We start from the raw sequence: 13,514 nt of genomic DNA, 5'->3' as shown, positions 1-13,514 counted from the left end.
TACACAAATAAACTAGAACATCTAGAAGAAATGGATAAATTCCTCAACACATACACCCTCCCAAGACTAAACCAGGAAGAATTGGAATCTCTGAATAGACCAATAACAGGCTCTGAAATTGTGGCAATAATTAATAGCTTACCAACCAAAAAAAGTCCAAGACCAGATGGATTCACAGCTGAATTCTACCAGAGGTACAAGGAGGAACTGGTACCATGCCTTCTGAAACTATTCCAATCAATAGAAAAAGAGGGAATCCTCCCTAACTCATTTTATGAGGCCAGCATCATCCTGATACCAAAGCCTGGCAGACACACAACAAAAAAAGAGAATTTTAGACCAATAGCCCTGATGAACATCGATGCAAAAATCCTCAATAAAATACTGGCAAACCGAATCCAGCAGCACATCAAAAAGCTTATCCACCATGATCAAGTGGGCTTCATCCCTGGGATGCAAGGCTGGTTCAACATATGAAAATCAATAAACGTAATCCAGCATATAAACAGAACCAACAACAAAAACCACATGATTATCTCAATAGATGCAGAAAAGGCCTTTGACAAAATTCAACAACCCTTCATGCTAAAAACTCTCAATAAATTAGGTATTGATGGGACGTATCTCAAAATAATAAGAGCTATTTATGACAAACACACAGCCAATATCATACTGAATGGGCAAAAACTGGAAGCATTCCCTTTGAAAACTGGCACAAGGCAGGGATGCCCTCTCTCACCACTGCTATTCAACATAGTGTTGGAAGTTCTGGCCAGGGCAGTTAGGCAGGAGAAATAAATCAAGGGTATTCAATTAGGAAAAGAGGAAGTCAAATTGTCCCTATTTGCAGATGACATGATTGTATATCTAGAAAACCCCATCGTCTCAGCCCAAAATCTCCTTAAGCTGATAAGCAACTTCAGAAAAGTCTCAGGATACAAAATCAATGTGCAAAAATCACAAGCATTCTTATACACCAATAACAGACAAACAGAGAGCCAAATCATGAGTGAACTCCCATTCACAATTGCTTCAAAGAGAATAAAATACCTAGGAATCCAACTTACAAGGGATGTGAAGGACCTCTTCAAGGAGAACTACAAACCACTGCTCAATGAAATAAAAGAGGATACAAACAAATGGAAGAACATTCCATGCTCATGGGTAGGAAGAATCAATATTGTGAAAATGGCCATACTGCCCAAGGTAATTTATAGATTCAATGCCATCCCCATCAAGCTACCAATGACTTTCTTCACAGAATTGGAAAAAACTACTTTAAAGTTCACATGGAACCAAAAAAGAGCCCACATTGCCAAGTCAATCCTAAGCCAAAAGAGCAAAGCTGGAGGCATCACGCTACCTGACTTCAAACTATACTACAAGCCTACAGTAACCAAAACAGCATGGTACTGGTACCAAAACAGAGATATAGATCAATGAAACAGAACAGAGCCCTCAGAAATAACACCGCATATCTACAACTATCTGATCTTTGACAAACCTGACAAAAACAAGAAACGGGGAAAGGATTCCCTGTTTAATAAATGGTGCTGGGAAAACTGGCTAGCCATATGCCAAAAGCTGAAACTGGATCCCTTCCTTACACCTTATACAAAAATTAATTCAAGATGGATTAAAAATTTAAATGTTAGACCTAAAACCATAAAAACCCTAGAAGAAAACCTAGGCATTACCATTCAGGACATAGGCATGGGCAAGGACTTCATGTCTAAAACGCCAAAAGCAATGGCAACAAAAGCCAAAATTGACAAATGGGATCTAATTAAACTAAAGAGCTTCTGCACAGCAAAAGAAACTACCATCAGAGTAAACAGGCAACCTACAGAATGGGAGAAAATTTTTGCAATCTACTCATCTGACAAACGGCTAATATCCAGAATCTACAATGAACTCAAACAAATTTACAAGAAAAAACAAACAACCCCATCAAAAAGTGGGTGAAGGATATGAACAGACACTTCTCAAAAGAAGACATTTATGCAGCCAAAAGACACATGAAAAAATGCTCATCATCACTGGCCATCAGAGAAATGCAAATCAAAACCACAATGAGATACCATCTCACACCAGTTAGAATGGCGATCATAAAAAAGTCAGGAAACAACAGGTGCTGGAGAGGATGTGGAGAAATAGGAACACTTTTACACTGTTGGTGGGACTGTAAACTAGTTCAACCATTGTGGAAGTCAGTGTGGCGATTCCTCAGGGATCTAGAAATAGAAATACCATTTGACCCAGCCATCCCATTACTGGGTATATACCCAAAGGATTATAAATCATGCTGCTATAAAGACACATGCACACGTATGATTATTGCGGCACTATTCACAATAGCAAAGACTTGGAACCAACCCAAATGTCCAACAATAGTAGACTGGATTAAGAAAATGTGGTACATATACACCATGGAATACTATGCAGCCATAAAAAATGCTGAGTTCATGTCATTTGTAGAGACACAGATGAAGCTGGAAACCATCATTCTCAGCAAACTATCGCAAGGACAAAAAACCAAACACTGCACGTTCTCACTCATAGGTGGGAATTGAACAATGAGAACACATGGACACAGGACGGGGAACATCACACACCAGGGCCTGTTGTGGGGTGGGAGGAGGGGGGAGGGATAACATTAGGAGATATACCTAATGTTAAATGACGAGTTAATGGGTGCAACACACCAACATGGCACACATATATATATGTAACAAACCTGCACGTTGTGCACACGTACCCTAAAACTTAAAGTATAATTAAAAAAAAAAAAAGAAAATACTAAGGAATCTGCAAAAAAACCTACTAGAACTAATAACTTAGTTTAGCAATGTTACAAGATAGAAAATCAATATACAAAGATGAATTATATTTCTATATAGCAGCAATAAACTATCTTCAAATAAAATTAAAACAATTCCATTTACAAAAGCATCAAAAAGTGTACACTACTTAGGAATAAATTTAACAAAAGGAGTATAAAACTTTTACTCTGAAGGCTACAAAATATTGTTGGAGGAAGTTAAAAAATATCTACATAAGTGGAAACATTCCATTTTCATGGATCAGAAGACTTAATATTATTAAGATGGCAATCTCTGTAAATTTACCTACAGATTCAACAATATCCCTGTAAAAACCCTGGCTGCATTGTCTTTGCAGAAATTGACAAACTGATCCTAAGATTTGTATGAAAATGCAAGAGAACTAGAATAGCAAAAACAATCTTCAAAAATGAACAACAGCTTTCTGCCCATGGACACTGCTGAGGAAGCATCATTAAAGTCTGTCTTCTCTCCGCCATCATGTCTAAGTCAGTATCTCCTAAAGGGCCCGAACAGCTGAGGAAGCTCTTCATTGCAGGGTTGAGCTTTGAAACAACCTGAAAATGGCTCAAAATGGTTGAGCCATTTTGAGCAATGGGGAACGTTCACAGACTGTGTGGTAATGAGTGATCCAAACACCAAGCCCTCCAGGGGCTTTGGGTTTGTCACATATGACACCATGGGGGAGATGGATGCAGCCATGAATGCAAGGCCACACAAGGTGGATGGAAGAGTTGTGGAACCAAAGAGAGCTGTCTCAAGAGAAGATTCTCAAAGACCAGGTGCCCACTTAACTTTGAAAAAGATATTTGTTGGTGGCATTAAAGAAGACACTGAAGAACGTCAACTAAGCGATTATTTTGAATAGTATGGAAAAATTGAAGTGATTGAAATCATGACCGACTGAGGCCGTGGTAAGAAAAGGGGTTTTGCCTTTGTAACCTTTGACAACCATGACTCTGTGGATAAGACTGTCATTCAGAAATACCATAGTGTGAATGACCACAACTGTGAAGTTAGGAAAGCCCTGTCAAAGCAAGAGTTGGCTAGTGCCTCATCCAGCCAGAGGTGGAAGTGGTTCTGGAAACTTTGGTCATGGTCATGGAGGTGGTGGTCGTGGAGGAAACTTCAGTGGTCATGGTGGCTTTGGTGGCAGCCATGGTGGTGGTGGTTATGGTGGTGGTGGGGATGGCTATAATGGATTTGGTAATGATGGAAGCAATTTTGGAGGTGGTGGAAGCTACAATGATTTTGGCAATTACAACAATCAGTCTTCAAATTTTGGACTCATGAAACTTTGGAGGCAGAAGCTCTGGTCCCTATGGTGGTGGAGGCCAATTATTTGCCAAACCACAAAACCAAGGTGGCTATGGTGGTTCCAGTAGTAGCAGTAGCTGTGGCAGTGGCAGAAGATTTTAATTAGGAAACAAACCTTAGCAGGAACGGAGAGCCAGAGAAGTTGCAGGGAAGCTACAGGTTACAACAGATTTGTGAATTTAGTAAAGCACAGTGGTGGCAGGGCCTAGCCGCTACAAAGCAGACATGTTTTAGACAAATACTCATATGTATGGGAAAAAAACTCGAGGACTGTATTTATGACTAATTGTATAACAATTATTTTAGTTTCTTTTCTGTGGAAAGTGTAAAGCATTCCAATGAAGAGTTTTAATGTAGGTTTTTTTTTTTTTGCACCCATGCTGTTGATTGCTAAATGTAATAGTCTGATTATGATGCTGAATAAATGTCTTTTAAAAAAAAAAGAAGAAGAAAAATGAACAACAAAGTTGGAAGATTCACACTTCCTAATTTCACATCTACTACAAAGGTACAGTAATAAAAACCGTGTGGTACTTGCATATTGTTTCATTAATATAGATTAATGAAACAAAATTGAGAGTCCATTTAAAAACCCCTTTATATTTTCTGTGAATTGATTATTAGCAAGGTTGCCAAGATAATTCAATATAGATAAAATAGTCTTTTCAGCAAATGGTGATGGGTCAACTAGATATTCACATGCAAAAGAATGAAATTGAATTCCTACATGACACCATATATAGAAATTAGATCAAAATGAAGTACATACCTACATATAAGAATTAAAAATATAGAAGTCTTAGAAGAAAGCATAGAAGTAAATAGAATAGGCAATAGTTTTTAGAAACAATTTTAAAAGCACAAGCAACAAAAAAACACTAGATAAATTGGAGTTCATAAAAATTAAAAACATATTTCTGGGTATATACCCAAAATAATTGAAATCAGAGACTCAAACAGATATTTGTCCACTAAAGTTCAGAGCAGCATCATTCACAATAGCCAAAAGGTGGGAACAACCCAAATGTCCATTGATGGATGATTGGATAAACAAAATGTGTATGTATATGCATGTATGTATGTATGTGTGTATATACAATGAAATATTATTCACCCTTAAAAAGGAAGGAAATTCTGACACATGCTACAACATAGGTGAACCTGGAAGACATTATGCTAAGTGAAATAAACCAGTCACAAAAAGACAAGTAAATACTGTATGATTCCATTTACATGATGTACATAGAGTCATCAAATCCATAGGGACAGAAAGTAGAATGGTGGTTGCCAAGGACTGAGAAGAGAAAATGGAGAGTAATTGTTTAATAGATACAGAGTTTCAGTTTGGGAAGATGAAAAAGTACTGGAGATGGATGGTGGTGATAGTTGCACAAGAACGTAAATGTACTTAGTGCCACTGAAATGTACACTTAAAATGGTTAAAATTATAAATTTTATGTTCTGTATATTTCACCACAATAAAACCATGAAAAACTTGTGCTTCAAGGGACACCAGTAAGATAGTGAAAAGACAACACACAGAATGAGAGAAAATATTTTCAAATCATTTATCTGATAAGGGTTGAATATCCAGCATATATATTTAAAACTCTAATAATTCAACAATAAAAAGACAAATAACATTTACAAATGGGCAGAGGTTTTCCAGTCTGGCATGTAAAGAGCTTGGAAGTTATCACTCTGTCCTAATAACAAATAAAAAGCTAAACAAACTGAAAAATAAACCACTGTTCTTAGAGCCATCAGAGAAATGAGGTCACAAGATTATAATAACTGTCTTTCATTCCTAATCCTAAAAGAACAGTAACAACACAGAGCTTACACCCTTCACAAAAATTCACACAAAACTAATCATAGACCTAAATGTAAAATGCAAAACTCTAAAATTCCTAGAAGATAATATAAAACCAAATTTCAATGACCTTGGGTGGTAATTTTTTATATATAACAACAAAGGCACAATCCATAAAAGATATAATTTGTAAACTGGACTTAATTAAAATTAAGAATCTCTGCTCTGTGAAAGACACTATCAAGTGAATGAGAAGATTGGGAGAAAATACTTGCAAATGACATATCTGATAAAGAATTGTTAATAATATATACAAAGAACTCTTAAAATTCAACAAAAAGAAAATAAATAACTTGATTTTTTTTTTGAGACGGAGTCTCACTCTGTAGCCAAGGCTGGAGTGCAGTGGCTCCATCTTGGCTCACTGCAAGCTCCGCCTCCTGGGTTCACACCATTCTCCTACCTCAGCCTCCCTAGTAGCTGGGACTACAGGCAGCTGCCACCACACCCAGCTAATTTTTTGTATTTTTAGTAGAGACGGGGTTTCACTGTGTTAGCCAGGATGATCTCGATCTCCTGATCTGCCCGCCTTGGCCTCCCAAAGTGCTGGGATTACAGGCGTGAGCCACCGTGCCTGGCATAACTTGATATTTTTAAAGGCAAATCTAAATGAACACCTCACCAGAAAATATGTATGGATGGTGAATATGCATGTGAAAAGATGCTCAATATCATATGTCATGAGGGAATTGCAGATGGAAACAATGAGATACCACTACACACCTATTAGAATAACCAAAATCCAAAACACTGACAACACCCAATGCTGGTGATGATGTGAAGCAACAGGAACTCTCATTTAGTGCTGGTGGGAATACAAAATGGTACACCCACTTTGGAGGACAGTCTGGCAGTTTCTTACAAAACTAAATATGCTCTTATGGTACAATCCAGCAATTGTGCTCCTTGGTATTTACCCAAGTGGGTCAAAAACCTATGTCCACAAAAAAAAAAAAACCCTGCACATTATTGTTTATAGCAGTTTTATTCATAATTGCCAAAACTTGGAAGCAACCAAGATTTCCTTCGGTAGGTGAATGGATAAGCTCTGGTACATCTAGACAGTGGAGTATTGTTCAGCACTCAAAAGAAATTGGCTATCAGGCCATGAAAACACATGGAGGAATCTTAAGTGCATATTATTAAGTGAAAGACGCCAATCTGAAAAGGCTCCATACTGTATGATTCCAATCTGATGATATTCTGGAAAAAGCAAAACTATGGAGACAGTAAAAGGATCAGTGGTTGCCAGGGGGATGGTGAGATGAATAGGTAAAGCACAGGGAATTTTTAGAGCAGTGGAACTATTCTGTATGATACTATAATGGTAGACACATGTTATTATACATTTGACAATACTTATAGAATGTACACCAACAGTGAACCTAATGTAAATTATGAACTTTGGGTAATAATGATGTGTCAATGTAGGTTCATCAATTATAATAAAAGTACTATTCTGGTGAAGGAGTTAATAGTGGAGGTGCTGTGCATGGTGGGGGGTAGGGGGTATTGGGAAATGTCTGCACCTTCTGCTCAACTTTGCTACAAACGTAAAACTGCCCTAAAATCGTCTTTAAAAACAAAAAACAGGCCAAGGGTTTCAACAGACATTTCTTTAAAGAAGATATACAAATGGCCAATGAACACATGAAAAGATACCTAATATCTTTAGTCATCAAGGAACTGCAAATAAAAACCAAAAGGAGATACCACTTCACAACCACTAGAATAGCTATAAAAAAATACAAAAAATAAGTGTTGGTGAGGATGTACAGAAATTGAAATCTTCATGTGTTGTTTGTAGGAATGTAAAATGGGTCAGCTGTTTTGGAAAACATTTTGGCAGTTCCTTAAAATATTAAACATCAAGTTACCACCATATGATCCAGCATTCCCACTGCTGGGTATATATCCAAAAGAAGAAAAATCAGAATATCCAAGAGATATCTGCACTCCCATGTTTGTTGCAGCACTATATGCAATAGCTAAGACATGGAACCAACCTAAGTACCCATCAACAGGTGAATGGATAAAGGAAATGTGATAACATATACACAATGGAATATTATTCAGGCATAAAAAAGAATGAAATCCTGTCACTTGCAACAACATGAGTAGAACTGAAAGTCATTATATTAAGTGTAATAAGCCAAGCACAGAAATGTTGCATGTTCTTATTCATATATAGGAGCTAAAAAGGTTGATTGGTCTCATGAAGGTAAAGGGTAGAATGATGGTTACCAGAGGCTGGGAAGGGTCATGGGGAGTGGGGGATAAAGAAGGGTTGGCTAATGGTTACAAAAATATAGTTAGATAGAAGGAATAAGATTTAGTGTTTGCTAGCACAATAGGGTGCCTATAGTTAAAAAAAAATGTGTATTTCCAAATAACTAGAAGAATGGAATTAGAATTTTCTTAACACAAAGAAATGATAAATGTTTAAGGTGATGGATATCCTGGTTACCTTGATTTTATCATTATAAGATTGTATGCTTATATCAAAATATCACATGTACCCCATAAATAGTGCAACTATTATGTACGCATAAAAAAAAATTAAACATTTTTTAAAAATTGAGGTACCATATCATCCAACAATTCTGCTGTTAGGTATGTAACCAAGACAAATAAAAATGTATATCTAATTTAAAAACTTGTACTGGACTTCTCATAGCAGCATTAGTCATAATAGCCAAAAAGTAGAAACAACTGAAATGTCCATGAATTTGTAAGTGCATAAACAAAATGTGGTACAGTTTATCCATGCAATGGCTATTATTCAGCCATAAAAAGAAATTTGTTGCTAATACATGCTATGACATAGAAGAACCTTGAAAACATTACGCTAAGTGAAAAAAGCCAGTCAAAAGACCATATATTATATAATTCCACTAATATGAAATGTCTAGAACATGCACATTTATAGAAATAGAAAGTGGATTAGTATTTGCCAAGGTCTGGAAGGGGGTGATGGGGAGATTGTGGTGGTAGGGATGCCTAAAGCGTACATGTTTCTTTCCGGGTGATGACAATGTTTTAAAATTGATCGTGGTAATGGTTATACAATTCTGTGAATTCACTAAAAACCATTGAATTATGTACTTTAGTTGGGTTAATTGTGTGGCAAATAAATTTTGTCTCAATAAAGCTATTTTTTTAAAAGTTTAACAGAATAGAGGGTGATCTTTGAGTTGAGCCCTGAAGGATAATCTAATAATCAAAAAGTAGAGAAAGGTATCTCAAGCTGATGGAACAGCATGAACAGTGGTTTGGAGGCTTGAAATGTGAATGATATGGTGTGAATGAAGAAGGTATGTGTGGGTGGTTTAGGTAAGAGTTGGGTGGGAAAAGATGATCCTGGGAAAGTTGCCCAGGAACTTGAATGGCATGGCCAGGAGTTTGGATCTAATCTCACCAGGACTATGGGATTCATGAGTGGTTTCTGGGCGGGGGACTGACAAAGTCAGATTTCTATGTCATGGAGCATGCCTGTGGAATATATGGAATATATGGAAGGAGGCAAGAATACCTTTTTTAAACTGGTTGAATTTTTTGTACTATGTAGTTACAAAGGCTCTCTGGGGGTTTTCTTAATTGTCTTTTCTGAGATGCCTCCCTCAGGGCTTTGTTCCTACAAGGCTTTGCCTATACTAGGATTTTATTTTTGGAAAATTAAATGTGCACAGCCTTCAAGCTCCAAAAGAATTACCCAGAGGTGCCATTTCTGTTTCTGAGACATACTTTGGGCGGGAGTGCTAGGGGCCTACAAGGTAACCTTCAAACCAATCCTAGATGTGGCCACAAAGTCTAGGTTATGGGTCTTGACCTGCTTTTCACATGTTCCCACATCCACCCCAATGCACATACTAACTTGGGATATTCTTTTTGTTTTAGAAGCCCCCCCTTAGCCTTAGACACCAACTCCAAGCCCTACTGCTAATCTGCTGTGTAGCCTAGGTCAAGTTTCTTACTCTTCTGGGTCTTGCTTTCTCTGTCTGTATCATGAGGGGTTCTGAAAAGATTATATCTAAGTACCCTTACCACTTTCCAGCTTAGCTTTCTCTAGATGGAGCTGAGCCTGTATGGGCAGAAGAAGTGCAGAAAGGTAGAAAAAGGCAGGAAGATGGAGGCGAGGGGTGGGCCCTTAAAGGGCTTTATACCTCTCTCTCTGGCTGAGAGCTATCTGGGTATATGGTGACATGGTGCTCAAGAAAGGTTTGTTGAATTGAAGAAAACTCACCATTTGTGCCAGGAAAGTGTCTAGCTCCATTTGGTTCTGTGGCCATAAAATGATCTGGGTTGGCAGAATCAGACCAAAAATATCAGAACCTTGACTGAAAGTCTAAAACCTCTCTAGGGCCACATTACTAAATATTGAGTATTGTGACAAAGCCATGGGCTTCTAGACCAAGGTTGGTAAATTAATTCAGGGAAGGGCAATGTTGTTTTTACCAGACACAAAAGGGCAACTTTGTGGTGAGGAAAGTAACAGAGACTAAGAGCCCTGGAAGAAGCATGGGTTTGCAGCAGACCCTAGACAGAATCTTTTGCCTCCTTATCAGTGGGTTCTGCATCAGTGGGTTCAACCAACAGCAGATCGAAAATGTTTGAAAAAAAATGGATGACTGTGTCTGTGCTAAACGTGTACAGACTTTTTTTGTTGTTACTCCTTAAATAATATAGTATAACAACTATTTGCATAGCATTTACATTGTATTAGGTATCATAAGTAATCTAGAGTGATCTAAAGTTTATGAGAGGATGTGTATAGGTTATACGCAAATACTACACTATTTTTTATAAAGGACATGAGACATGAGCATCTGTGGATTTTGGTGTCTGCAAGGGGTCCTGGAACTAATCTTCCACATATACCAAGGGATGGCTATTCTCCCACAGTAAAGTAGGTGCTCAAGAAAGGTCAGAGGAATGGCAAGTAGGGAGTCAGGAAAGGGGGTGGAGAATGCTGTAGCCTAAACAGCTGTTTGGCTTTCATAGCTTTTTAGAAGCCAGGTTTAGAAAAAGCTCATAAAGACAATAAAAGTAAAAAATTAACACCAGCCACAAGCACCAGGGCTTTGAAGCATTGGTGGGAGAGTATGGAGTCTGAATCCTCCGCCCATCCGGACTCCTGAAACCCTGCGGGCCTGGGATGGAGCCTGCCTGCTTCTTTCTAGGCTTTCCCCAAGAATGATGCTTCCTGCTGGGCTTGCAGTTCTCTTGGGTCCCTTCTCTTCTCTCCTTGGAGGTGGTATTGACCAGCCCTCTCCCACCAGATAAGGACATCTTGTTCTTTCTGATCTAGGAGAGCAAAACAGTTCTCATTCCCTGGGGGCTGGGAGGGTCACAGAGGGGAAGTTCTGATGTTTGTAAGCAGATCAGTCAGCCCCAGGGGCTTCTGGTCCCCATATCCTCCACCACCTCCCCCTTCTGTCCCCTCCCTCACAGGGCCAATTTACTACTTTGTTCATGGCCCAGAGGCTAGCAGCAAGTAGAGAACAATGCATCCCATTTCCCTGGAATTGTCACCCCCATATGGGGATTGGTTGTGAAAGAAAATTGCAGCATGCTTCTTACTGGGCCTCTCTCCAACCCTCTCCAGCTCTTTCCTGCCTTCTAGTGGGGACTGCCCTGGTGCACAAACACTGTCTCCAACCCCCACAAAATGGGCTGAGTACCACTCCCAACTCCCCGGGCAGCCTAGAAGAGCGAAATATTGTTCAAGCTGGCCTTGAGGCTCAGGGAAAGAGTCTGAAGGGTGGGCAAGAGCAGCAAGAACCTGATTGGCTCATCAGGTTGTAGCAGCTGATGAGTCGATGCTCTCTGAAGGGTTCTGCCCCTGCCTTTCTCTGCCGTAGTTCATTCTCAAGGACACTTGCAGGAACTCCAGATCCCAGGACAAAGCTTTTGTGCTTGGTTCCCCATTCCAGGCTTCTCCTTTCCATACTGTGGCAAAATCTCATGCCACACTCTCCTCATGGCCTGAAGAGTCATCCTTGGTTTCCATACAGCCCCATGAAACCTTTTAAAATTTTATTAAGGAAATGTAAAATAAAATAAGAGTGAAATACAAGTATGACCATTTCCTTGGGGAGTACTGGAAGGAAGACATGAGATGGATCTCATATCCTGTTTCATTAACAGTTTTTCACACCACGCAATTTCTCTCTGAACCCCTTTCCTGAAACAACAGCTGTTTGCTGGCCATAGGCCAGCCTAGTACTGGAGATGGGAGTCCTCTCTGTTGCCATGTTCCCTGGCTCCATGGAGGAGCAATAGGTCTGTTTGTTGTTGTTGTTCTTGCTGTTATTGAGATGGGATCTTGCTATGTTGCCCAGGCTGGTCCCAAACTCCTGGCCTCAAGTTTTGTGTTGTTGTTGTTTTATAGAGATGAGATCTTGCTATGTTGCCCAGACTGGTCTCAAACTCCTGGCCTCAAGTGATCCTCCCCCCTCAGCCTCCTCCCAAAGTGCTGGGATTACAGGCATGAGCCACTGCACCTAGCCTAGGTCTGAAACTGAATATTTTAGGGTTGTGTCTCTTGCTCACTTATGGACTTCCAGTCTCCCCTAGCTGGGTGGAGACTCTAGCCTTTGTCTAGGCCAGTAGGTTTAAAAGGAAATTAATACCATCTTTATTTGGTATTATATTTAGTGGTTTGTTTTAGTAAATATAAAATATTTACAAGGGTTTTTGCTTCTCAGTCCCCCTCAAGAAAACACCTTATACAAGTCTTAAATTATTCAACTGAAATTCTTCCTACAAAGGCTTTCAGAAATCTATTCACAATGCTTGGGGAGGTGCAACTGTAGGATCAACAATGTGTAATAACATCAAAGGATATAAAATATCAACAACAACAAAAACTGCCAAAAAATAGCTTGAGTACAAAGAGACACACAAATGCAACATTTCCCAAGTCAGTTTCTGCTGGAAACATTTTGAAAATGGAAGTCATTAGTTAAATTTTAAAAGTACTTGTAAACAACTTGTACATAAATGTTCAGAACAGCTTTATTTGTAACAGCCCCAAACTGTAAATAACCCAACTGTCCATCAACAGGTAATTAGATAAGACAAACTGTGTTATCAACACAATGTAATACTATTTAGCAACACAGAGGAATAAAATATTGATACACACCTTATTCTGAATCTCAAAATAATTATGCTAAGTGAAAAATCTCTAGACAAAAAGAGTAAATACTGTATAATTCCACATATAAATAATTCTAAAAATGCCAATTAATCGATAGTTACAGAAAGCAGAGCAGTAGTTGCCAGACGATGGTGGTGGAGGGAGGGATGAACTAAAAAAGGGCATGAAGAAACTTTTGAGGATGATGTACATGCTCAATATCTAGATTACTGCAATGATTTCATGAATGTACACATTTGTCAAAATTGACCAAATAGGCCGGGCGCAGTGGCTCACGCCTGTAATCCCAGCACTTTGGGACACCGAGGCGGGTGGATCA

At 38.8% G+C, this 13,514-nt stretch overlaps 1 protein-coding gene and 1 pseudogene across 1 annotated transcript in view; one reads left to right on the top strand and one right to left on the bottom strand.

Moving 5' to 3' along the window:
* The window catches only part of SLC16A2 (solute carrier family 16 member 2), a 109,739-nt gene that overhangs the window by 54,147 nt on the left and 42,078 nt on the right, over window positions 1-13,514 (bottom strand). The window lies entirely within an intron of this gene.
* Window positions 3,324-4,262, top strand: LOC129025092 (heterogeneous nuclear ribonucleoprotein A1-like; annotated as a pseudogene).

The sequence above is a fragment of the Pongo pygmaeus genome, chromosome X (assembly GCF_028885625.2).
Source record: "Pongo pygmaeus isolate AG05252 chromosome X, NHGRI_mPonPyg2-v2.0_pri, whole genome shotgun sequence".
NCBI lineage: Eukaryota > Metazoa > Chordata > Mammalia > Primates > Hominidae > Pongo > Pongo pygmaeus.
This window is presented reverse-complemented; position numbering and strand designations above follow the sequence as displayed.